This window comes from Monodelphis domestica, chromosome 7, assembly GCF_027887165.1.
Source record: "Monodelphis domestica isolate mMonDom1 chromosome 7, mMonDom1.pri, whole genome shotgun sequence".
Taxonomy (NCBI): Eukaryota; Metazoa; Chordata; class Mammalia; order Didelphimorphia; family Didelphidae; genus Monodelphis; species Monodelphis domestica.
The window spans coordinates 182,190,615-182,217,755 of NC_077233.1; the positions used below are offsets into that span (position 1 = coordinate 182,190,615).

The 27,141-nt window shown below is 36.7% G+C and overlaps 1 protein-coding gene across 1 annotated transcript in view; it reads right to left on the minus strand.

Moving 5' to 3' along the window:
• The window catches only part of GRIN2A (glutamate ionotropic receptor NMDA type subunit 2A), a 522,909-nt gene that overhangs the window by 479,750 nt on the left and 16,018 nt on the right, over positions 1-27,141 (minus strand). The window lies entirely within an intron of this gene.

Consider the following 27,141-nt stretch of genomic DNA (forward strand, 5'->3'; position numbering starts at 1 on the left):
TGTTATGGCCAGCCATGCTGGGAAACAAAGTGACCAAGCCAATGAAGAAGATTTTAGATATGATGGCTCCTCTCGTTCAGGAAGGGATCCCTGGACCAACATTCTAAACCAGAGAAGCAATTCTAAAATATATATGGTCCTTTAAAACCTCTCTATACTTCCAGTTTATCTTCTAGGAGAAAAAAATGGACTATGAAACCTTTTAGCAAATCTTCCCTTTGCCTTGTAAACAAAGGAGAAATCTCTCAGATGAGTATTTGTGGAGGAAAGAAGTACAAGGTCAAAGAACTTAGAAAGAAGTATAAAATGTGGTCTCTCCCTCAAGGGGCTTATAAACTCGAGGAGACAAAACTAGGACACGTGAAATAGAACAATCAAATAACTGTGTGATGCTGAACATGAGCAAGAGGGCTTTGCTTACAGAAATCAGAAATCACTGTTTTGCTTAAAGTAACTAGAGAAGACTCCATGTTAAAAAATAAAACTTGAGCCAGGCCCCAAAGAAAGGTGAATTTTTGCATAATCAATGATTATGGATGGTGTTCTGGGAAAGATAAACTGCATGAGAAATGGTCTAGAACCAGGAATGATCATAGTACATAACCGGGAGTCTTGATTAGGAGTGAAAGATTCATCTTAGAGGAGAGAAATAAATTTAGAATCTTAGACTAGAGCCAAAAAATGCCTAGAAAAACATGTAGAATTGTTTGGACTAGTTGAACAGGTGACAGGAATCCATTGTTCATTCTTACAAGGTGGAATTTATTCTTACAAGGTGAAATATCATTGTTTTAGGTTTTTTGGGTTTGGAGTTTTGTTTTTTGTCTTATTTGTTTGTTTTTGTATTTTTCTTTTGAAATATGGCTAATATGGAAATGTTTTGGATGACTGCTTGTATAATCTATATCAAATTGTTTGCCTTCTTAAAGAGGGAGGGGGGAAAGGAGAGAGAATTTGGAACTAACATTTTAAAAAATTAATTTAAAAATTTTTTCATACAGTTGAAATTTTTTTTTAATTTTATGAGGTGGGGAAGAAAAAAAAAAGGAGTTCTAGGAAAATTAGCCTGGCAGGAGGGTGCACATGAGCCCAAATAACTCAATCAGAGAAATATTCTATTTCTAAATGGAGGATATCTGTTTCAAATCACTTTTCAGATGAAGGCCATTTTTGAGATATAGTGAGGAAGATTTCTTCCACCAAATAACCATGTGGTTTGAGGCAGTCACTTTAGCTGTGCAAACCAGATCTCCCACCACACCTGGAGTATTTTGCATAAAACTGTCCTAATTGTGGAAAGAATTATAGTGTAATGCTAAATGCCTGCATAAAATATAAAGTTGATGTGAAAACTTGGAAGAGGAAAGAGACATTCTGTCTTCCATCTTTGTGATAAATACTCTACAATCAGCCTCTCTTTGGGACCAGTTGCAAGGAGGAAAAGGTGAAGATCTTGTAGACAGGCAGATGAAAATGGCTTCTCAAAATGCCCCTGATTTCCAACTTGTCTGTCTAGAAATTTGGGGGAACTTCCTCTTGGTTGAGGTTGGTGAATCTCTCTTGTATAACCAACATTTGATGGGAAACTTGTGGTTGAAATTGTGGAATCCCCTCCATCTTTAAGAGATAATAGCTTATATGTCCTCAGCACTTTAAAAACGTTATTTTACTCAATCTTCACAATAACCCAGGGAAATAGGATCTATGACTATTCCCATTTTACAGATGAGGAAATTGAAGCAGACAGAAATTAAATGTCTTGCCCAAGATCATATAACTAGTAAGACTGGATTTGAATTCAGGTCTTCATTCCAGAGCTCTCTAAATACTTCAGAGAGGAAGGTAGATCTAATTCTAGTCCAATATTGTTCTCTATGTGAAGAACAGAGCACCCACCTCATGACCCCTTCTGTCCCTCTCAGGGAAGGAAACAAAGTCACTTTTAGAAAGAGATGGGCAAGTTTCCAGTAATACCAATCAATGCTTTTTTATAATAGCCATATAAATTTAGACATCCTACTTGAAATGTATAACCTACATGAACAGTATAAACCTTGCAGCTATATATATAATGAAGGGTTGGATTAGATGACTTAAGGTAAAATATGTGATAGCAGAGAAAACACTAGACTTAGAGTCAGGGAACATAGAACCAAACATCCATTTCTTCTACTTAGTGACCTTTGGGCAAGGGGCCCTTTCTGAACCTCAGTTTCTTCATTTGTAAAATAAGTATTTCAGCTAGATGACTTCTAAGATGCCTTCCTACTCCTTGTAGCCTTGAGTCTGTATGTGTGTGTGAGTGTGTGTAGGTACATCCTCATATATACTAGAGTAGTATGTACTAAAGCTTCCTGTGAACAAGACATCCATTCAAGCCCAAATGAAAATAAGTACTGATGGCTCAGGCCCAGGTCTTTTGCTGACTTAGCACTGTGTCTATAGTGATCTCCAACTTGACATTCATATCCAGGGAAGAACTACTGTGTAACCAGAAGAGCCAACCAGGACCTGCTCCACTCAGAAATCCTCTCTCCTTCAATGCCTGCTCAGGAAGTCTGAACAAGGGGAGAGCAACCCAGGACATCCCTACTGTGACACAGGCATTTCCAGTTTTAGGTCATTGCCAGCAAATCAAGAAATCTAGTATTTCTAAATATAAATTCATAGATTGATAGAGCTGAAAAGGACCTTGGATATTATCTAGTCCATTATCATCTGTCATTCTCCAGATGAAGAAACTGAGGCTTTAAGAATGCCAAATGAGGTGACACAGCTGGCCAAGCAGCAGAACTAGGTCTTGTCCTGATTTCCAATGCCTGGTCCAGAGTTCTATATCATAGTTCCACAAAATTAATGGAAAATCAACCATAATTAGATCTATCCACCTTGGTCTGGGCAAATTCTAATTTTCTTTATTTAGTATTGATCATTGTTCCCCAGACACCAGAGTAACAGCCTTGGAAAGAAAAAAGCAGAAATCCTTTGGTAGAATATAATTCTATCCTACCTTCTCCAGCCCTGTCTGTCCTTCCTTACTTCCTTACTACACCAAGTCTAAGATCTAAATATGTCCCTTATGCCATAACTTATAACTGACCCAACAGCATCAAACCTATAGTAGATTAGTCTGAGAGACTTTGGGCTAGCAAAATCAATGAAAGTGCCACAATTTTTTTCAAGCATTTCTAGATCTGCTTGGGAAACATACACATAATTTTCATGAGAACCATGTAATTTTAGGTCTTTAAAGGATGTTAAAGATAATGTGAATGCTATCCCACTGCATTTTACAAATCATAGAGCTAAAATCACTAAATTACTTGATCATGGCCCCAGAAGTTATCTACTCCAAAATAAACCTAAATAAAAATCCCTTTTGAAATAAATCCAACAAGAAGTCATCCAGTCTTAGTGGAAATACCTACAGTGATGCGCAATTACTCCTCCTTAACTCTTGAGGCAAATCATTTGACTTGTGACCTATTCTAATTTTTTGGAAGTTTTTGCTAACACAGAACCTAAAATTATTTTACTCTTTTCATCTTTTACCTACTATTACCAATTGTACCATCTTGAGCCAAACAGAACAAGTCAGATCCCTCTTGTACATGACAACCCTTCAAAGACTTAAAGACAGCTACTATCCTAGCCCCAAAAGTCTTCTCCAGGCTAACTATCCCTGATCACTTCAACTGATTTTCCTATATGATGATCATGAGGTTCTTACCCATCTTCTAGGGAGACTTTCCAGTATATCAATGTCCTATCTAAAATATTCCCCAAACTGAATACAATACTCCTCTATAATCTGATCAAAACAAAGTTCAGTGGAATTAGCATCAACTTAATCCAGGTGTGATGTCTTCCTTAATGCAGACACAGACCTCACTGGTTTTTTGAGCTGCCATATCATTCTGTTGACTCCTGTTGGGCTTGCCATCCAACAAAAGCTCCCAGATGTTTTGCTAGCCATGTCTCTCAATCTTGGATTTTTGAAATTGTTTATTTAAAGTAGACATTCTTAACCTAAATCTAATGAACTTGTTTTATATGTGTGTGTGTAAATGTGTGCATGTATATATGGATGTGTGTTTATGTATATGTATATGTGCGGTATGTTTACATAAATGTATGTATTTGAGTATGTATATACCTATGTATGTATGTATATGCATGTAAAATATGTTTTTTGTTGTTCAGTCTTTTTTGTCACGTCTGACTGTGATCACATTTGGGATTTTCTTGGCAAAAATACTGGTGTGGTTTGCCATTTCTTTCTCCATAGATGAGGAAAATAAGGTAAATAACTAGTAAGTTTCTGATATCAGATTTGAATTCAGGAAGCTGAATCTTTTGGATTTCAGGGTTGGCACTCAAACTACTGTGTCACCTACCTGATCTATGTGTGCATGTGTATGTCTAAAGCAAGTTATATATAATTTAAAATATAGTGTTTTAGCATATATTTTATTTAAGGAAAATAAAATATATTATATATGTATATTGTTTTGTATATATGCCATTTACATATGTTTAAGAGTATGTATATGTGTGTGTGTGTGTGTGTGTGTGTGTGTGTGTGTGTGTGTGCTCTAGGAGTCCATACAAATATACATCACCTGATAACTGCATTGCAATATAATTGGCTTCCTTTGTAATCCTATATATTTTAGCTTATGCATTCAAAAGCATTCTTCTGAGAAGGGGTCTATAGTCTTCCCCAGTTTGCAAAGGTTTTCATCCCCTGGTCAAAGATGAAGGCTGCCTTAATTCTGATCCAATTTTGTCTTCTTCAATTCAGTCCATCTTTTTATTTGATCTAGATTTTAGGGAGTCAGCATGGCATAAAGCACTAGATTTGAAGTCAAGAACCCTGAGGTCAGATCCCAGCTAATACCACTTATTACTTTTGTGAGGCTAGATCAGTTACTTGATCTTTCTAACCTTCAGACTCCTGATCTTCAAAATAATGAAACTGAATTAGATGAGCTCTAGGATTAGAGATCTAGGGTCAGAAGGGACATCAGAAGTCAAAAAGTGGAACCTTCTCATCTACAGATGGGGATATTCCTATTTAGTTCATGGAAGATTTACAACTAGAACTCTGTTAAATGATTCCTATGTGTAAGATATCATCTTGGTCTGAAGAAATCAAAGATTGATATGATAGTTTTCCACTATTAAGGAATTTACAGATTAATAGTAAGAAAAGGCATGTGTACTACTAACTATAATCCCCTCAAGGGGATTGCATTTTCTTTCAAAGGAAGGTAAATTCCTAGTCCCAGTATTCAAGGCCACTATACAAAGTGTCTCCATTCTCCTTTTCTAGGCTTATCTCACAAAGTTCCCTTCACATTCAATTCTAAGACAAAGTGGACTACCCTGGTGTGTCCAGCAGCCCAAGGGCTTAGGAAAAGTCTTCTGGAAGGAGGAAAATGAATTCAACAACATCGGGGGATCCCTGTTAATCCTAAAACTAAAACAGAAGGTGACAATCTAAGGTCAGAGTTTCTTGCATCCTTTCTTTTAGACAAACCAGGTTATTACAGATTCTTTAACACAGGTTGTGAAGCCTCCTGGAGTTCTGGATGAATTTATCTTGAGTCAGGAAGACCCCCGGATTCAAGATTTGCCTCTTACACATACTGAGCATGTGGCTCTGGGGAAATTATCTAATGCCTCTGCCCCAGGCAGTTCTCTGAGGTTATAAATTGAAAGTATATAAATTTACAAATTGAAAAAATTGCTAATTCTCTGTGATTCTCTCTCTCCTGTAATTCTGTAATTCTCCTGTAATTCTCTCTCTCTTGCAGAAACTTCTTAGAATGATGATTTCAGAGGTCTGGTCAAACATAAACTAACCCACACACTTACATGTCAGAAGTCTGAAAAGAGAAGAGATACTTTTTATCCACAGGTAAAGGAAGGGGTGGGTTTGGCCAACCCCATATGAAATTTGCTCTGGACAACAAGTTTTTCCCTCCTCATTCCTTCTTTTGTCCCTGATTTTGATTGCATGATCTAAGACTGACTCTCTTGTGTGTTTTTTTCAAGTTCCTACCAACCAGAAATAGCCCCAGTGCTTCATTCTCCCCCTCCTTTTCCCTTTAATCAATCTATATTTTTTCTCCCATAGGAAAATACTGTCAATTCTAGTAGATGAGAAAGAATAATTAAGTAAAAGGCAAGTGACATTGTCCTTTATATATGGTGGTGATTTGTTTTTGTTTTTGTTTTTTGTTTTTTTTGGTAAAGTTTGTTTGCAGCTAAAGGTGATCACCAAGAAAGTATATCAGCATTTGGTTTCTCCTTCACTGATTCTCCTGACACCAAAACCATCCCTCCAAATAGCTGCCAAATCAATATTCCTAAAGCTAAATAATTTAAATAATTTACCATCAGTGGAGTAGCTGGTAAATTATTTAACTTGTAAAGGCTACAAGCCAAGACTAAAATGGAGGGAGAGTTAATGCATGACTTTCTGTTCACAGATGATCGTGCACTCAGTGCAGCCCCTGAGACTGAGATGCAACAGAGTTGAATCAGTTTTCTACGACTTGTGTTCATTTTGACCTGACAAGTAAGACAATCAAGAAAACAGAGGTTCTCCACCAGCTAGCACCATACCATGCCATCAGGTGGAACCATTGGTTACAGTAAAGGGAGTAATTGTGAATGCCATGAACAAGGTCACTTACTTTGTCAATATACCTTCCAGGAATGTATACATAGTTAATGAGGGTGTTGCATGCATAGCCAGAGCTAACTCTGTGTTTGGGAGGCGGGGGGGGGGGGGGGGGGGGGGGGGGGGGGGGAGGGGGGGAGGGGGGAGGGGGGGAGGGGGGGGGGAAGTGTGGGAGAGAAAAAGTATTAGGCTGCCTACCAAACTGAAGGTCCACAGAGCCATTGTTGAATGACCTCATTGCTATATGCCTGTGAAACCTGAACTGTCTACTAGTACCTTGCCAGGAAACAGAATTGTTTCCATCTGAATTGCTTTAGGAAGATTCTAAAGATCACCTGGCAAGAAAAGGTAATAGACACCGAGGTCCTTCTCAAGCCGAACTGCCAAGCATCCAAACTCTACTACAGAAAGGTCAGCTCCTGTGGACTGGCCACATTGTTTTAATGCCAAATGTACATCGGCCTAAATCACTATTTTCCAGAGAACTCACATGAGGCAAGCACTCACAGAGAAGTCCGAAGAGGTGATACAAAGAACAAAGATCTTTCTGAAGAACTTTGATATTGATTATGAGACCGTGAAACACTGGTACAGGATTGCCCAGCATGATATGCCTGCATCAAAGAAGATGCTATGCTCCACAAGCAAAGCAGAATTGGAGTAGCTCAAAAGAAACATGAAATGAATACATTTAAAGACATCTTTATCCCAACAGTTCAAATGAGCTATTTGTGCCCAGACTGAAGTAGAGCCTTATGAACTTGTATTGTTTCAATCAGCCACAGTCAGACACACTATATACATCCCTATGATACATTCTGGTCCTCTGCAAGTAGAAAGGACAACCAAACAACCATTCCTATAGCACAGGTATAACCCTAATTCTTCCTTACTAAAGGAGTTGCAATGGCTCCCTATTGCTTTTAGGATGCAGACTTATCAGGAATGTCAAACCCTTTTACTCTCACTGCAGTTTAACTTCCCAGGCTGATGATGAATTACTCCCCTTAATATATTCTTCTGGCTAGAGAACTAGTCATATATCCTTTGTACAGAATGCTCAATCTTTTGGTGCCTTCCATAGGCACCAAATGCTTGAAATATGCTACCTCTTCATCTCTGGGGTCCTTCAAGATTCAGCTCAAGTGCCACCTCCTAGACAAAACTTATCCTGATCCCTCTGATTGGTGGCACCTTCTCCACAGAGAAATGACTTTGTTTACTTTGTATATATTTTATGTTCATGTTATCCCATATTCCCTCCCTTACCATAGAATGAACGTTCCTTGAAGGCAAGGACATTTTCATTTTTTTTCTCTGTATGCCCAATACCTGGCACATAGTAAGCAATTAACAAATTCTCTCTGAATAAATAAATGGTTGTATCAGTTCAAACTCAAAATCATCATCTCCTGCAAACACTGGCCACATGTCTCGATTTTCCTTTCAATGCTTCTGTGGGTATACATTGAGGATGACCCTATAAATTCACATTATGTCCCATATTAAAATATAAGCTTCTTACATTCAGATTTCCAGTGCTTTAAGTAATGGAGAGCTCAAAAAAGGTTTGAAGCAAGGGGACTGCTGTCATTTGGAATTGGTCAGCAATTCAAAGGGGGGGGGGGAACCAAATAAATATGTTTCCTAGACTTTTGAGTGTCTCCTTGTTCCTATAAATATTCTCTAATTCTTGGTCACATTGTAGCTAGCAGAAATAGAAAGGTTAGCTAGCCTTAGAGTAATTTCTGAGGTCTCAGTGTTTCTCTTTTCCCCATTTTATCGTATTAGATCAGATTCAGTCAGTTGGGCAGCAACCAAGTTAAGTCCACCCAAAGTACAAAAATGGAATGAAACCTGGTACCACATCAAGGCATGGTGATGCCTAGACTCTTGAAGGCTATGCCAGTGGGGCTCAAGCCTGTGTTAGTTAGTACTGCTAGTAGAGAAGCTCCAACACTAAGGCTAGTGGAAACAGTAGAGTGTGTAACAGCCAACTCCATCAACACTGACTAAGCATTAACTCCGATTTTTATCTAGTTGCCAATAGATAACCAGGCTGGCTAACTTTTATGTCCACCAAGTAATCCGAATAAAATAAACATTTATTAAGTACCTACTATCTGCCATGCTATCTACTAGGTTAAGCCCTGGGGACACAAGTGATAAAAAGAAAGCCAGTTCCTGCCCTCAAGGATCTTATTGTGGAAGGTAAATATTATGGGGATCTCCTTCCTGAACACCCCAGTGTCGGGACATAAGAATCACAGTCACGTGTCTGCCAGTGCTGCCAGCATCCCTGCGGGCAGGCTTGCCATAATAGTCACATGATGGATCCAGGGCTGGGAGGAACAGAGGTGTGAAAAGCCAGCGTGGGAAGCTGAGGAGGGTTCTTCCTGTTTTCTGGGACCAGTTGAACTAACTCTCTCACTGGGATAGCTTTCTTTCCCAGAGCCTTTTATCTGAACTCTTCATCTCTGATAAGTGGAGGCTGGGCTTGGAGGGCCGACTGCAATGGAAACCAGATTTTTTAGAAAGGTGGAAAACCATTTCTTCTCTTTTTCTCTTTGGTGATGAACGCTTGTAAATCTAGTAATAAGCCTTGAAGATTAATTTTTATTTACAATGTTATAATCTTATGAGGGGAGACGACACACAAAAGCAGCCAGGAAAGCAGTGGTGAGGAGGGACAACAGGGGTACTGAGCATCCCCAGGGGGTTGAAACTAGACAGAATAACTGTTGCAAAGTGCAGTGGACTGAGACTCTAGTTTCTGTCCTCTATAAAGGAAGGCACTGGGAGGAGCTGGGTACTCCACCCTGCAGCCCATCCATCAAAGGGAAGAGAAGGATGAAGGAAGTAGTATCAGTTAGCAGCAGGGTAATAAGATTAGAAGTGATGAGTTTCTCTTAGGAGAGGCATTTTGTTTCATGGAACTGGAACCAGGCAGAGAAGTAGATGCAGAATACACTGGATAAGAATTAGGCACAGGTAAACCTTTATGGGGCAGGTATGCCTGTGAAACCTAGTCTATCAGGACCTTGCCAAGAAATTTGAATTGCTTTAGGAAGATTCTGAAGATCACCTGGCAAGTTAAGGTAGGAGACACTGAAATCCTTTTCTAGCTGAACTGCCAAGCACTCAAACTCTAAACTTGGTTCTTAATTTGGGTTCAGTAAAGTTTTTTTAAGTATAGTTTTATACTTGTATTTCAATAAAATTAGGTAGTACAGTGGATAGTACTGAACTGGAGTCAGGAAAACCTGAATTCAATCCAGCTCATATATTTACTAGCTATATAACTGAATAATTTACTTAGCTTCTACCTGCCTCAGTTTTCTCATCTATAAAATGTGGATAATAGCACCTACCTCCCAGGGTCATTGTGAAAATAAAATGAGATAATATTTGTGAAGTGCTTTGCCAATCCTAAAATACTAGCACCTAGGAATATCAGCTATTTCTGTTGTCCTTGTATTTTATTTTTGCACTTAAAATGTTAGTTAAGCAGAGGTTCAAAGGTTTCATTAGGCTACTGCAAGGGCTTATGCAAGGGCTTATGATACAAAAAAAAAATAAGAATTGCTGCTTTAAGGTATGGGAAAAGGCATCATTGTATCATTATAGTTTCACAAGTAGATGTTTCTTGGATAGGAATGTTTCACCATTTTCTTTTCTCCAATGTGCTGACTGGCAGGAAGGCAGCCAAAAGAATATGCCTGCAAATCTTTTCCCTTGGCCTCTTCTGTACCAAGCCACTGATGTATCCATATGGTGGGGATGACAAGATCCCAGCCTATCTAAGAGTATGTTCGAGGATGCAGGGGGAAATTCTTTTTATTAAAATCTTATGTCACTCCTCCTTCTAACTGTCATCCTGATGAAGCATCGTACCCATAGCTCACAGGTTCTGAGAAAAAAGGAAAGTGTACATTAGAACCCCCTGAGTACTGTGTTTTCAAGAACATCCTATGTATATTACAGTGGTGCCTTTCTTTCATCTCTAGCTATAATACATTCCCACCAGCTGAAGGCACATTCCCACCAGAATCTGCCCCCATGTTATCATCCATCTTTAAAGGGTAGTTTTCCTTTTCTTAGCCAGTGTGAACTATCACTTTAGATGTAGCCTTATGCTTCCTCCTCAGATCAGGTACTGCTAGGTGTTAGAGGCAATAGACTCCTCTTGGAATCAGGAAAACATGTTCAAACTCTGTTCCAGACAATTAGGAGATGAATGACTTTGAATAAGTCACTTACTCTATCTCGGCCTTAGTTTTACTCCTCTATAAAATAGGGATAATAATAGGTAAAAACAGTGATTATAAAAAACCATAGAATTGTGAAAATCAAATGAGATGACATATATAAAGCATTCTGCTAACCTTAAAATGTTATGTGTTAGATATTATTCTATCTATTATGAATATTACTATTTGTAATGAGGAAATTAAATTATAGATGGTTGGCAATAACCAGTTCATTTGATGAAGGAAAGAATACCCCTGAAAGGGAACTGTTCAGATCTCCAGGCAAAATTCCTGACTCAATTTCTTTTCCTTGAAAAAAAAGAATATAGCTATAGTTATGATGAGATTCTGGCACACATTAGCATTTATTTTTAGATTTAAATTTTAAATTACTTACTACTATAAGTCAATCAAGAACAATCTTGAACTAGGAGAGAGTGATACTGATGAGGTATTTCAGGACCTAAATAAATACTTAAATGACTGATTAACTGGGCATCTTGAGTCTCCAGATTTCATTGATGTGATTTTGCAGTTGAGTAAATGCAAGAAGGACAGGAAAAATAGGCAGGCTTAAGATCCCACAGAATTTTTAGGGACTTTAGGAAGATGGAGAAAACTTGAACCTGTGATACTAAGGACTAGTCAGACATGATGACCACTGAAAAAGTGATAGCACAAAATTCATTATTGCCTGTTTTTCCAAAGTGGTATCTATGGTGATATGGCCCAAGAGTATCAGCTGCCTTCAGTCTAGATACCATAGAAGTTGGAGCTAAAACTGGACAAGGAGAGGTTATCAGGAGATGTTAATCTCCTAAACTGGCCAATGTACCTGAATATATACTTTTGGAACTATAAAATAGACCATGATAGATTTAGAAATTTGCCTTAAAAAAACCCTGCAATATTAATGAAATACAGAGCCTTAATAATGTAAGACAAATATCAAATTATTAAAACTTCCTTAACACCCTCATTATGCATGATGATCAGTTTACAAACCTATAGAAATACTTTAGTATCAAAAAAAAAATACCCCATTACTGAACAATAGTCAAGGTTAATAATGGACATATACCAATGGATTTATTGAATGGAACCAAAAGCAGATGGAATCTATGAAACAGTTATAATCCAAAAGTGGAATCAAAGAGCCCTTCATAGGTAACAACCACATGAACTCAACCAACAATATGTGAACAAAGAAACATCAAGAAAATGTATAAGTCATAAGGACACACAGAAACAAAGATATATATTATGATGCAAATTCAGGACCAAGTCATTACCAAAAGAAATGACAGAAGGGTGGGGATCCTTGAGAAGCCCAGATTTTAGGGCCAATAAAAAGAAGTAACAGAAACTCCATAACACAAATAAAATTGTGTAAAATCACTAAGATTTTAAAGATCTACTAATGTGACAGACACTGTGCTAAGTATTGGAGGAAGAAAAGAAGGAAGGAAAGAAGGAAGGAATGAAGGAAAGAAGGGAGGGAAGGAGAATGGGAGGAAGGAAAGAAGACAGGAATGGAGGAATGAAGGAACAAAGGAATGAAGGAAGAAAGAAGAGATCCTCTTTCATGGAAGTGACAATCTAATTGAAGAGACAAATATGCAAGCACAAAAATGATGTAGAAACAAGATATAGACAGTGTAAATTGAAGATAAACTTGGTGGGGTGAGATAAGGGGATGCACTAGCATTAAGAAAGATGAGGAATGGCTGCTGTTTATAAGGGACTGAATTTTAGTTGAGACATGAAAGGGGCTAGGGAAACCAAGGAGGTAGGAATGAGGAAAGAGAAGATTCCAAGCACTGAGAATAGGAAAGAAAATATCTAGTCAGAAGATGTAATCTTTTGTCTGAGGAATAGCAAGAAGGTTGCAGGATTATAGAATACATTGAGGAGAGTAAGATATAAGAAGACTGGGAAAGTAGAAGAGGGCCTGGTTATTAAGGCCTTTGAAGACCAAAGGATTTTATATTTCATCTTAGAGAAGATAGAGTCACTAAAATTTATTGAAGAGGAGTATAGCATGTTCATGTCTGCATTTTAGGCAGATTAACATCTAAATGAAGGATGGCCTGAAGTGAAGAGACACTTGAAACAGAGAGACCAGTCAAGTTATTGCAATAGTCCAGGAATGAGATGATTGAGGCCTGTACCAGAGTTCTGGCAGTGTCAAAGGAAAGAAGATAGTATATCAAAGGGATGCAGAATGGGATAAATTATCTCACCAAAAGAGGTGTAAAAAAACTTTTATAGTGGAGGGGAGGATGAGGGTGGTAAAAAGCAATATTTAACCCTTACTCTCATCAGAAATGGTTCAGAGAGGGAGTAACAATCACACTCATTTGGCTATAGAAACCTATCTTTTCCTATAGAGAAGTCAAACAGGAATAAGGCCAGGATAGGTAGTAAAAGGGAAAGGGAAATGAGGGGGAATAATTAAAAGCAAAACACTAGGGAGGAGGGGCAGAATGAAAGAAGGAAAGCACAGAATCAAAAGAGGAAAATAAAATGGAGGGAATTACACAATTGGCAATCATAACTGTGAATACGAATGAGAGAACTCATACACAAAATGGAAGTAAATAGCAGAGTAGATTAAAAACTAGAATCCTATGACATGTTGTTTATAAGAAGCACATTTGAGACAAGGAGTCACACACAGGGTAAAGGCAAGGGGATGGAACAAAATTTATTGAGCTTCAGCTGACGTTAAAAAAAGCAGGTATGACCCAGGGAATTAATGAAAAAAAATACAAAGGAAGGGGGTCTTGCAGTCCCAGATCTCAGACTATATTATAAAGCAGCGGTCATCAAAACAATTTGGTACTGGCTAAGAGACAGAAAGGAGGATCAGTGGAATAGACTGGGGGCAAGCAACCTCAGCAAGACAGTATATGACAAACCCAAAGATCCCAGCTTTTGGGACAAAAATCCACTATTTCATAAAAACTGTTGGGAAAATTGGAGGACAGTGTGGGAAAGATTAGGCTTAGATCAACACCTCACACCCTACACCAAGATAAATTCAAAATGGATGAATGACTTGAACATAAAGAAGGAAACTATAAGAAAATTAGGCGAACACAGAATAGTATACATGTCAGACCTTTGGGAAGGGAAATACTTCAAAACCAAGCAAGAATTAGAAAGAATTACAAAATGCAAAATAAATAATCTGGATTACATCAAATTAAAAAGTTTTTGTACAAACAAAACCAATGTAACCAAAATCAGAAGGGTAGCAACAAATTGGGAAACAATCTTCATAAAAACCTCTGACAAGGGTTTAATTACTAAAATTTATAAAGAACTAAATCAATTGTACAAAAAATCAAGCCATTCTCCAATTGACAAATGGGCAAGGGACATGAACAGGCAATTCTCAGCCAAAGAAATCAAAACTATTAATAAGCACATGAAAAAGTGCTCTACATCTCTTATAATCAGAGAGATGCAAATCAAAACAACTCTGAGGTATCATCTCACACCTAGCAGATTGGCTAACATGACAGCTATGCAAAGTAATGAATGCTGGAGGGGATGTGGCAAAGTGGGGACATTAATTCATTGCTGGTGGAGTTGTGAATTGATCCAACCATTCTGGAGGGCAATTTGGAACTATGTCCAAAGGGCGATAAAAGACTGTCTGCCCTTTGATCCAGCCATAGCACTGCTGGGCTTGTACCCCAAAGAGATAATGGACAAAAAGACTTGTACAAAAATATTCATAGCTGCGCTCTTTGTGGTGGCCAAAAATTGGAAAATGAGGGGATGCCCCTCAATTGGGGAATGGCTGAACAAATTGTGGTATATGTTGGTGATGGAATACTGTTGTGCTAAAAGGAATAATAAAGTGGAGGAATTCCATGGAGACTGGAACAACCTCCAGGAAGTAATGCAGAGCGAGAGGAGCAGAACCAGGAAAACATTGTACACAGAGACTGATACATTGTGGTACAATCGAAGGTGATGGACTTCTCCATTAGTATCAATGCAATCCCTGAACAATCTGCAGGGATCTAAAAAAAAAATACTACCCACAAGCAGAGGATAAACTGTGGGAATAAAAACATCGCTGAAAAGCAACTGCTTGACTACAGGGTTGGAGGAGATAAGACTGAGGAGAGACTCTAAATGAACACTATAATGCAAACTCCAACAACAGGGAAATGGGTTCGAGTCAAGAACACATGTGATAACCAGTGGAATCATGCGTCGGCTATGGGAGAGGGAAAGGCGGGGGAGGGGGGGAGGGGAGGGGAGGAAAAGAAAACGATCTTTGTTTCCAGTGAATAATGTATGAAAACGACCAAATAAAATAATATTAAAATTTAAAAAAATAAATAAATAAATAAAAAAAGCAGGTATGGCAACCACGATCTCAGACAAAACTAAAGCAAAAATAGATCTAATTAAAAGAAATAAGGAAGGGAATCACATCTTGATAAAAAGTATCATAGACAATGAAGGAAAATCAGAAGTAAACATTTACATACCAAATGCTAGAATCTCCAAATTTTTAAAGGAGAAATAGGGGGCAGCTGGGTAGCTCAGTGGATTGAGAGCCAGGCCTAGAGACGAGAGGTCCTAGGTTCAAATCTGGCCTCAGACACTTCCTAGCTGTGTGACCCTGGGCAAGTCACTTAACCCCCATTCCCTAGCCCTTACCACTCTTCTGCCTTGGAACCAATACCCAGTATTGATTCCAAAACAGAAGGTAAGGATTAAAAAAAAAAAAGGAGAAATAAAATGAGCTTGAGGAGGTAATTGACAGTAAAACTATACTAGTAGGGTACCTCAATTTTCCCCTCTCAGAATTAGATGAATGTAACAAAAAAAAATAGGCAAGAAAAAATGAAGAAAGTGAGTGAGATCTTAGAAAAGTAAGAACTAATAGATCTCTGGAGAAAAATGGATGGGAATAAAAATGAATATACCTTCTTTTTGTCAGTATATGGCACATATTCAAAAAATGGCCATGTGCTAAGATGTAAAAACTTCACAACCAAATGGAAAAAGCATAAATTATAAATACATCCTTTTCAGAGCATAATACAATAAAAATTATAACCAAAAACAGTCCATGGAAAGGCAAATTAAAAATTAATTGAAAACTAAATTAGGTAATTCTAAAAAACTTAGATTCTTTTTTAAAGGGGAAGGTCAAAGAACAAATCATATTAAAGAGAATGACAATGAGGAGACAACACATCAAAATTTATAGAATACAACCAAAGGAGTACTTAGGGGCAAATGTATATCTCAAAATGCTTACATCAATAAAATAGAGAAAAAGCAGATAAATGAATTAGGTGTGCAGCTAAAAAAAACTAGGAAAACAACAAATATCCCCAATAAAAGGCAAAATTGGAAAGCCTGCAAATCAAGGACAAATTATTAAAACTGAAATTAAGAGAAGCATTCAACTAATAAATAAGACTAAGGGTTGAATTTATGAAAAAAGGAAATAAAATAGAGTATTGATTAATTTGATTTTTTAAAGAAAATGAGGAATTCAAATTAATAGCATCAAAAATGAAAAGAGTGAATTCATCACCAATGAAGAGTAAGTTAAAACAATCATTAGAGGCTACTTTGCCCAATTATATGACAATAAATCTGACAAGCTAAGTGAAATGGATGGATATTACAAAAATATACTTAAATAATCCCAACATAGTAAAGAAATTGAACAAGTCATCAATTAAATCCCTAAGGGAAAAAAAAAACCTGGGGCCAGATGGATTCACAAATAAATTCTATCAAACATTTTGAGAACAATTAATTCCAATACTATATAAACTATTTGGGAAAATAGACAAAGAGTCTTACCAAAATCTTTTTTATGATACAAATACAGAGTTGATACCTAAGCCTGGAAGAGCAAAAGCAGAAAAAGAAAAGTATAGACCAATTTCATTAATGAATATAAACACAAACATTTTCAATAAAATACTAACAAGGAGACTATGGCAATATATCACAAAGATATTTACTATGACCAGATAGCATTCATATCAAGAATGTAGACCTAGTCTAATATTAGAAAAACTATCAGCATAATTCAACAAATCAATAAGTAAACTAACAAGAATCACACAATTATCTCAATATATGCAGAAAAAGTCTTTGACAAAATAAAACACCCATTCCTATTAAAAACATTAGAAAGCATTGAAATAAATGGACCTCTCCTTAAAATGATAAGTAGGATCTATCTAAAACCATCAGCAAGTATCATCTGCAATGGGGATAATTTAGAAGCCTTCCCAATAAGATCAAGGGTCGAGTGAGGATTCCTATTATCATGATTATTATTTAATATTGTACTAGAAATGCCAGTTTTAGCAATAAGGAAGAAAAAGAAATTGAAGGAATTAAAGAAGGCAGTGAGGACACATAATTATCACTCTTTGCAGATGATATGATGGCCTGGAGAATCAACTAAAAAAATACTTGAAATAATTAAAACTTTAGCAAAGTTGCAGGATACAAAATAAACCCATATAAATCATCAGCACTTCTATATATTTTCAACAAGGTCCAGCAACAAGAGGGAAATTTAAAATAATTCTAGACAATATAAAATAACTGGGAATCTATTTGCCAAGTGTGTTTGAGTATCTTCACACAAGTCAAACACAAGAATTATATGAACACAATTACAAAATACTTTTCATACAAATAATCAGATCTAAATATTTGAAAAAATATTAATTGCTCATGGGTAGGCCAAGCTCATACAATAAAATGACACTTCTACCTAAATGTACTTATTCAGTGCCATACCAACCACACTACCAAAAAGTATTTTATAGAACTAGAAAAAAAAAATTTATCTGGAAGAGCAAAGGATTAAGAATTATCAAGGAAATTAATGGGTAAAAATGTGAAGGAAGGTGGCCTAGCAGTGATCTTAAACTGTTCTATAAAACAGTAATTATAAAAACAATCTGGTACTGACTAAGAAAGAGAATGGTGGATCAATGGAATGGATTAGGTACACATTGTACAGGGGTATATGACCTCAGCAATCTAGTATTTAAAACCCAAAGAACCCATATGATTGGCAATTGAGAGAACTTTAGTAATTTTAGAGAGAGTAATTTCAGTTGAATGATGAAGCCAGGAAGTCAGATTGTAGAGAATTAGGAAGAGAGTAGAAAGAAAGGAAAATTAAGGAACTGCTTCTTTAGTCCTGGAAGAGAGAGAGAGATAGGACAATAGCTCTTAGAGACATATCCAATGAGCACATTTTGAAGATAAGGTAGATAGGATTATGTAAGTGTGGCATCAAGGAAACAAGGGAGGGAGAGTTTGAATATTAGTGATAAAGTAGGGATAATAGAGGAGGCAATTTACTAGAAAAGACTGGAAAGAATGGGATCACTTCTACTTATAAAAGGGTTTGATTTGGCACTAAGATCATCCTCTTAATTCAAGATAGGAGTGATGGAGGAGATAGCATATAAATTACGAGTAGGCAACCATGTACTTGTCAATCTTTAATAACCAGCTCTCTACCAAAAAAAACCAAATACCTTATGCATGACATGCTTTCCAGTTTAATCTACAATAGTAAATATTTGTATCACTTTAAGTCTAGACAATCAAACAAGAAATAAATCAAGTCCTGATTTTAGTATTTGCCAATTTCCTAAGTGTAATTACTCACAATGAAAATTTAACAACTGGATCTCTTAAGACCATTAAAGTTAGCTCCAACACACCCTGAAAATAAATGGAGAAGAGGTAGTTCTTTATAAATGATATTTTTTTCAGTTAAGTATGAAGAAAAGTTCTCAGCTGAGAGAGGGGAGAGTGAGAACCATAGATGCCTTGGAGAAGGATAGAAAAGATGTAAAAATTTGACATATGTAGAATGCCAAGTAAGACATGACATGATAATTAGAATAATACTTCAAAAGTCCACTCTCTTCCATGGCTAACAGGTAATAAAGTCCCTTCCAATAAATACAACTTTAAAATAAACCTTAAGAACTAAAACAATAAATTGTATTTGAATCAGAACATTATCTCAGACCAACTAGTTGTCCAAAGTGCCTGTATATAAAATTCATCCTTATATTCTTAAGACATTTAAATATATGTCACCACACTAAATATGTATAATTTTCAAACTTCCTGGTACAAAAATATTTCAAAATGTATTTGAAGGTAGAAATGACAAGATTTGACAACAGATTGTAAGAGTAAGATGTCAAAGATGACAATAAGGTGGTGAGCATAGGTGATGATTTGTGAGTCTGGTAATATCCTTGAGAGTAATAGGGAAGAGAAAGGGAAAGAATTTAAAAAGAAATGAGTTCTACCTTGAATATGTTTAATTTGACATACTGGATCATGCAATTCTAGATATTCAAAAGAGTTGGTGATGGGATACAGGAGAGAGTGACAAAGTGGAGGATATCTGCTGGAGAATACAGAGGGAGTAGGATCAAGGGTGCATATGCACGAGTTTGCCTTGGCAAAGGGAAAGGCTCCTTCTTCATATGAGACCCGGGTGGAGGAGAGGAAAAGATACTTGACTGATGTGGGATAAGGAAGAGGGAAGAAACGAGAGCTCTTGGTGAACCACATAAAAATTTGTTATGAAGAACAAAGTAAGGTCCTCAGCTGTCAGTGTAAAGGGAATAATAGCCTTGAGGAAGAATTAAAACTTTACAAACAACAGCTACTATGAGTAAGAAAGATATCAAATAGATTGGAAAGGTCCTTGCTGCAATGAGGATCCAGTTAAGATTATATAACATAAATTTTCTCTATTCCTGTTCAACATCATCTGAATCAGTAAGACTAATCCAAAGATGCTTCTTGGTAAAGTGTGATCAACAATAGGACAAAGGACAAAAGGTTTTATTATAGAGCTGAATGTAGTCATCAAGGTATGAACAACTGTGGATGATAAAACTAAGGATATAGCCACCTCTATGTATACCTGGAGTAGAAAAGTGGGTCATGGGAAGTAAGGAGATTGAGCAACTGGGAAGCTAGGGGAGTTAAATAATGATCAATATATGTTCCATGAAGGATCTGAGTATAAGGGCAAAAATTGTAGTCAAGAATAAGAATGTGATCCAGTCATTGAACTCCATTGAGTAAGGAAGGCTTAGAACAGCAGGACCTGTGTCCTGGCTATCTGCACTTTCTCCATCAGTAGACTAAAGCTGATGAAATCAGAGTTATTAAGTCTGGAAGAATGGGTTACAAACTAGAAGTTCTCTAGAGACCTTTTTTCTTCCAGTTTATAATCCTGCCCCATTTGAAATCAAAGATCAGGCAAGTAAACTTCAATATTTCATTCCAATAAATTGGCTTTTAGTATATAAGTTCCTTGTGTGAGTTGCTTTTCATTTTCTGATATGGCCATTGATTTCTCACAAAAAGGATCCATTTAGAAAGCATTTGCTGCTAAATGGTGGGGAAGACTAATAAACTCTCCCAACCCCCAACTACATATAGCCAGAGTTCTCAACACCAATATGATCATAGGTCCAAACTAAAAACATAAGGATATTTGATCTATTAAATCTAAGGTAATCACTAGACTCTACAAGTGGATTTGGGAAACAGGTCAGGAGAGGAAGCTACTTCCTCTTAATTTTAATCTTGTCCCTCTCACAACTCAAGGTTTCATGCACATCTTGGGTCCTACAGCAGCTCCACCTAAACCATCTGATGCCATGAATAAGAGGAAAACCATAAAGCAAATCTCCTTGTTCATTATGTCTGGTCAGCTACATAACAAAATTTAAATAAATAAATGGATAAAACCCAAACTATTAAACTGTCACTTCACATTAAAGGGAACGTGATCTCAAGTGTAGCTAATGGATGAAGAATAGTGCAAAAAGAAAGTATATTTGACAGATGCAATATGGATCTGGCTTATTGCTTCTACCCTTGCTACAACAGCAGGCATGTCTATGCTGCAGGTTGGCTATGATTGCTTTAACTGGGCTCGTGTGTTCCATTACTGTTCCTTGTACTATTAAATTTAAATCACATGGAGAGTAAAGTGAGCAGAACATGGGGAAAATTTAAATAACAATAACAATGTTGTAAAGAAAAACAACTTTGAAAGATTTAAGAACTGGGTTCAGTGCAGTAACTCAACTCAATTCCAGAGGACCAATGATGAAAAATATTATTCCATTCCTGAGAAAGGGGTAAAGGGTTCAAGTTGTAAAGTAAGACATACACTTTGGACACACAAATGTAAGGACTTGCTTTGTTCAAGAACATGTATTTGTCACAAAGGTTTTGTTCTTTTTTTCCTTTTTCAATTTAGAGATAATTTTGGAGGGGAAAGGATTAGCAATAGGGTTACCAAAAAAGAAAAAGAGAGTCATTGAAACATTTAAACAAATGCACACAAGAAAATAAAATGTAGAAAGAAATAACAATAAGCAGAAAAGCTTTAGAAGTTACATGTTTAATTTATTATGTATCTAAAAGAAAATTAAGCTTTATATGATAAAGCCTTACAGTTTCTTCTATTAGTCTTTCTTTTTCTTTTTTGATAATGTATATGGAATGCGAATTTTACTTGATGTTTAATTGCAGAATTCCTTTAAAAAGGAACAATATGAAAATTATAATCCCTTTCTTGATCACAATGATCATATAATAGGCATTCTTAACTTGGAGATCCAGGAATCCCTAATGGGTGATATGCACAAACTCAGATGGGATAAAAACACTACATCTTTATTTTCAGTAACCTTTTTTTTTTTAGTAATCCTATGTATTTTGTTTTATGCATTTAAAAACATTGTTCTGAGAAAGGATCCACAGGCTTTATTTGACTGCCAGAGAGGTTCATGACATAGAAATGGTTGACCTAAATCAACTAATCCAACTCTTCTCATTTTACAGATGAGGAAATAAAGGCCAAGAGAATTAAAATGACTTGCTCAAGATCACCCAGTTTGGGGATGGAGTGAGAATGGGAATCCAGGTCTTATATCACTGTGCAGTGATTCTCTGACATCCATCCATAGCTTCAAATTCATTACACTAATCTCATGAGGAGAAGAATCCTCTCTAACTAACTGAACCATCAGCCAAAAACAACCAAGTTAACAGATTGGTTTAAGAAATGAAATGTAATTTCAATACAGTTCAGATTTCCTCACAAATGAGTACTTAAAATATTGATTATTGAACATCTTTTTCTCCTTCCTCGTTTACTAACCCTAAATCTTTTGCTCCTATTTCCAACTCTTGGGGAGACTGTGCTGGCTAGAGAGGCTGAAAATTATAAAGACACATTAACTAGATGTTCAGACACCTCCCTACAGGACCATGTGTGAATCATATGAATCATCCTCCTCAAAAAAGTATTTATTAAGCCTTTCTTGCACGTGGCACTCTGTTCCTTATACAATCTGCTACAATCCTCTTGTACAATCTGCTACAACGTTTCTGGATGCAGCTGCCTCCAGTCATCTGGACAAGAAGCAAACTGAACAGAAGTGAAATAATATCCTTACATACATAATATCCCTTCTTGGTCTTGATACTTCATCACATCACCTGAAACCAGCCCCCAAAAGAAGAAACTGAGCAAGCTAAAAGTGAACCCACAGGTCGATACCTATTTATTTGTAACTTCCAGATGATTGTCAGTTGGGTCAGCTAGGTAACTCAAAGGATGAAGATCCAGGAAGACCTGGATTCAAATCTGGTCTTATACATTTCCTAGCTGTGTGATCTTGGGCACGTCACTACAATTGCTTAGCCTTTACCACTCTTCTGCCTTGGAACTGATACTTAGGTATACTCAAGTAAGGTATAATATTTAGGCACTATCACTTAGGTAAGGATTTTTTAAATGATTTTCAATCAAAAAATAAAATTTAATATAAAAATCAAGAGATCTAAAATTAATTTGTAAAACAAAAAACAAAAACCTCATGACTGTAGCTAAAAGTCAAGACACAAAACACCCTTTGGCTTGTCTTTCAGGATGTGTCTTGGGAAGCTCTGATTGGAAAGAAATATTCCAATCAATTTCAAATAATTAAATAGTGACCCTGGTCTTCATGTTGCCTCGTGGAAATAAGAGGGAGAGACAGAGAGGGGGATAGAGAGAAGGAGTGAAAAAGAGAGAGACAAAGAAAAAGGGAGAGAAAGAGAGATTACTTTTGAACTTAATAGTTTATATTTGTATCTCACTCTACATCCACTGTTTAACTTAATCCTCACATACTAGGAAGTAGGTAATAAAAGTATAAGTACTTCATTTTACATTTTACATATTTAAAAAACTGAGTTCTGGAGAGGTCAAGTGATACACAGTTAGTAAATGGCAGAGTCAGGACTAAAATCTAGTTCATAGGCTCATAGATTTAAAGGTGGGATGCAACCTTGGAGGTCATGTAGTTCAACCTCCTATCCCCATCAAACCCACACACATACTCTCTCCTTATTTTTATGCAAAAGGAAACTGACACCCAGAAAGGTTTGTCCAAAGTCACATAGTTAATAAGGGGCAAAACTGGAATTTTAGCCTAGTTCTTGGTTGTCACTCAATTGTTCTTCAGTCCTGCCCAACTCTTTGTGACCTCATTTGGGGTTTTCTTGGCAAAGATACTGGAGTGGTTTGGCATTGCCTTTTCCAGCTCATTTTACAGATGAGAAAACTGAGGCAAACAAAGTTAAGTGACTTATCCAGGGTCCCACAGCTAGTTAGTATCTAAATTCATGAAATAAGTATCCCTGACTTCAGGCCCAGCATTCTAGCCACTGTGACACCTAGCTACCTAGTCCCACTTACCCATCCCTAACACTATACCCAAACATCTTTCAACTATATCATACTACTTCTGTTCAAGAAAATGAAAGAAATTCCAAGATGGATCTATCCATAGCCAGTTGGAAGGGCCATCTCTCATTAGTGGACTGAAATAAGCAAAAGGCTTTGTTTACAGGCAAATCAATATACCTACTAAGTCAGTTCCAATACTGCCTCTGGAAAAGATGTTCCTTAACCAAGTATACTATATGTTCAGCATCTTCAAAAGGGTGGCAATCTAGTTCTGTTCTGTAATTCATTATATTCAAAGCCCTGACACAGGGACTCACTTCGTAGGCCCCTTCACTTCATTTATGCAAAAGCCCATTACATTCAGTAAGGTCCAACCAATTTTTCATAGGATATTTGGCTTAGAAAATTGTTTAATATAAATGAGAATATCCTGTACTAACATAGAAGCTATGCCATTCTCTAGTGAAGAGATCCTGTGTGACCATGGACAAGTTACTTAACTCCTCTCTGCCTCAATTTGTTCTGGATGAAGCTGCCTTCTGTCATTTGGACAAGAAGTCTCATTTGTAAAGTAATGTAATAATATTTCTAGTATCTACCATTAATCGAAAAGAACATTGCACTGAAAGCATTATATAAACCACAGAAAGCCATATAAGTAAGAGCTATTATTAATATTAAGCCATAGATGAAATAATAATGCAATGAAAATGGTAGCAACAGGGGGCCATTCTCAAGAGTAGGGAGTTAGTAAACATCTCTAGGTTTTTCACATTTGCTGGGGAAATGTATATGATTTGGACACGACCCAGATTAGGGACTCAAAGAAACCTCAACATGTTATCGCTCCCTGTCTCATAGTATCATAGGTTTTTCTGAGCCATAAAGATCCTTAGAAGACATTAGAAGTCCACTCTAATATTACAGACTAAAAAATTGGGACCTGAGCAGGTTGTACAACTTAATGCAGGTTCCACTGGAAGTAAGGAACAGAGTAAAGATTTTGACTCAGGTCCTTTGATTCCACATCCACATCTTTCCACATTGATTTCATGCCTCTAGATATTTAGCCATTCTCTACATTTTTCTCCTGTACCTACTAGGAAGGGTACTCTATAACCATCAGGAATGTAAAACTTAATTTTTCTTCTATGCTTCCCTGATGTGTTGTCTTCTCTCACTATAATGTAACCACCTTGAGGGCAGAAATTGTTTTTCTTTTTGCTTATATTTATATTCCCAACACTTAGTACCACATCTGACATATATAGTAAGCATTTAATAAATGCTTTCTGACTTGTCAAATTTTACTCATCTTCAACAAATACCATTTCTCTCCTCTCAGAACCCATTCCCTCTTGCAGCTGTAGAAACAGAACAGCTGTTACCTCCTACCTATGCAATATCTTTCCTAAGATATGATGCAAGTCTTAAATTTGCCTTCCCCTAGAAAAATAAATACATTAAGGCTATTTAGTGTATAAATTATCACAACAGGAGTAGGTATGAGGATCACCACCAAATAAATCTATTTCCATTTCTTGGTAAATGCAGAAACCCAAATCCTCCTCAAATCACTTTATTTTAAAATATTCTACATTTTCAACCATTCTTAAAAATAAATACAGATACAGACCCAATGCCTATGCTATACCTGGTGACTAAGAATAAATAATCATCTAACTACTTAACAGATGTCAAAATATTTTTTTTTAATTCCAATTGAAAGGTAGCATGCTTGGGATAGAGAACTAGACGCAGAATCAGGAAAGTCTGAGTTCAAGTTCTGTCTCTGGCACATGATGACTGTGAAAATCTAGGCAAGTCATTTAACTTTTTAGTTGCCCAGGAAATTCTCTAAAACTATAAGGTGTCAACCAATTATTGATTTCCATTAATAAAAGAAGATTCTTCACCAGGACCTCCTTGCCCTGATGAAATCACAGGCCTAGAGCAAAAAATAAATAACGAGTATGTCATCCAAATGGATAGTTTTACAAAATGGCAAATATTATAACTGCTTTAAAGAATTCACTACATCTGAAAAGTAAAAGCATGACTTTGTCATTATGAAAATGCACTACACAAGTCACTAAAACTTATTTTGGCTACAAAAATACTTGTTGCTTTTTTTCCATCTCTTTCGAGAATAATCCAGAAATATTCATCTGCCAGTCTCTAAAGTCCCTTGTTAGAAAACATTAAAATCACTACTGTCTGAACCAGACATTTCTGCATCCTAATCGTGGTTACCAAGAGCTTTGAGAAATTACCATTAACATGTAGTTTGACATGTCACAAAATAAATACCCATATACCATAAAGAGTAGAACTTGCTTGCACTAAAAATGTGCTTATTTGGGGGAAAAGAGAATAATCTATATCTTTTGTTATATTCTCTCTGTACCCTAAAGCCTTGCTCTTATGTTATTCCCTGTAAAACTACCCACCTTGTAACATGAATAGACAATTTTCAGTTAAAGAAATCAAAACTATTAATAAGCACATGAAAAAGTGTTCTAAATCTCTTATAATCAGAGAGATGCAAATCAAAACAACTCTGAGGTATCACCTCACACCTAGCAGGTCGGCAAACATGACAGCAAAGGAAAGTAGTGAATGCTGGAGGGGATGTGGCAAAGTAGGAACACTAATTCATTGCTGGTGGAGTTGTGAATTGACCCAACCATTCTGGAGGGCAATTTGGAACTATGCCTAAAGGGCGATAAAAGACTGTCTGCCCTTTGATCCAGCCACAGCACTGCTGGGTTTGTACCCCAAAGAGATAATAAGGAAAAAGACTTGTACAAGAATATTCATAGCTGCACTCTTTGTGGTGGCCAAAAACTGGAAAACGAGGGGATGCCCTTCAATTGGGGAATAGCTGAACAAATTATGGTATATGTTGGTGATGGAATACTATTGTGCTCAAAGGAATAATAAAGTGGAGGAATTCCATGTGAACTAGAAAGACCTCCAGGAATTGATGCGGAGGGAAAGGAGCAGAACCAGAAGAACATTGTACACAGAGACTGATACACTGTGGTTTAATCAAATGTAATGGGCTTCTCCATTAGTGGCAATGCAGTGATCTAAACAACTTGGAAGGATCTACGAGGAAAAACAGTGTCCACATTCAGAGGAAAAACTGTGAGAGTAGAAACACAGAAGAAAAACAACTGCTTGAATACACGGGTCAAGGGGATATGGCCAGGGATGTAGACTCTCAATGAACACCCTAGTGCAAACATCAACAGCATGGAAATAGATCCTGATCAAGAACACATGTAATACCCAATGAAATTGTGCATCAGCTGTGGAAAGGGTGGGTGGAGGGGAGGGAGGGAAATAATGTGATTGTTGTAACCAAGAAATAATGTTCTAAATTG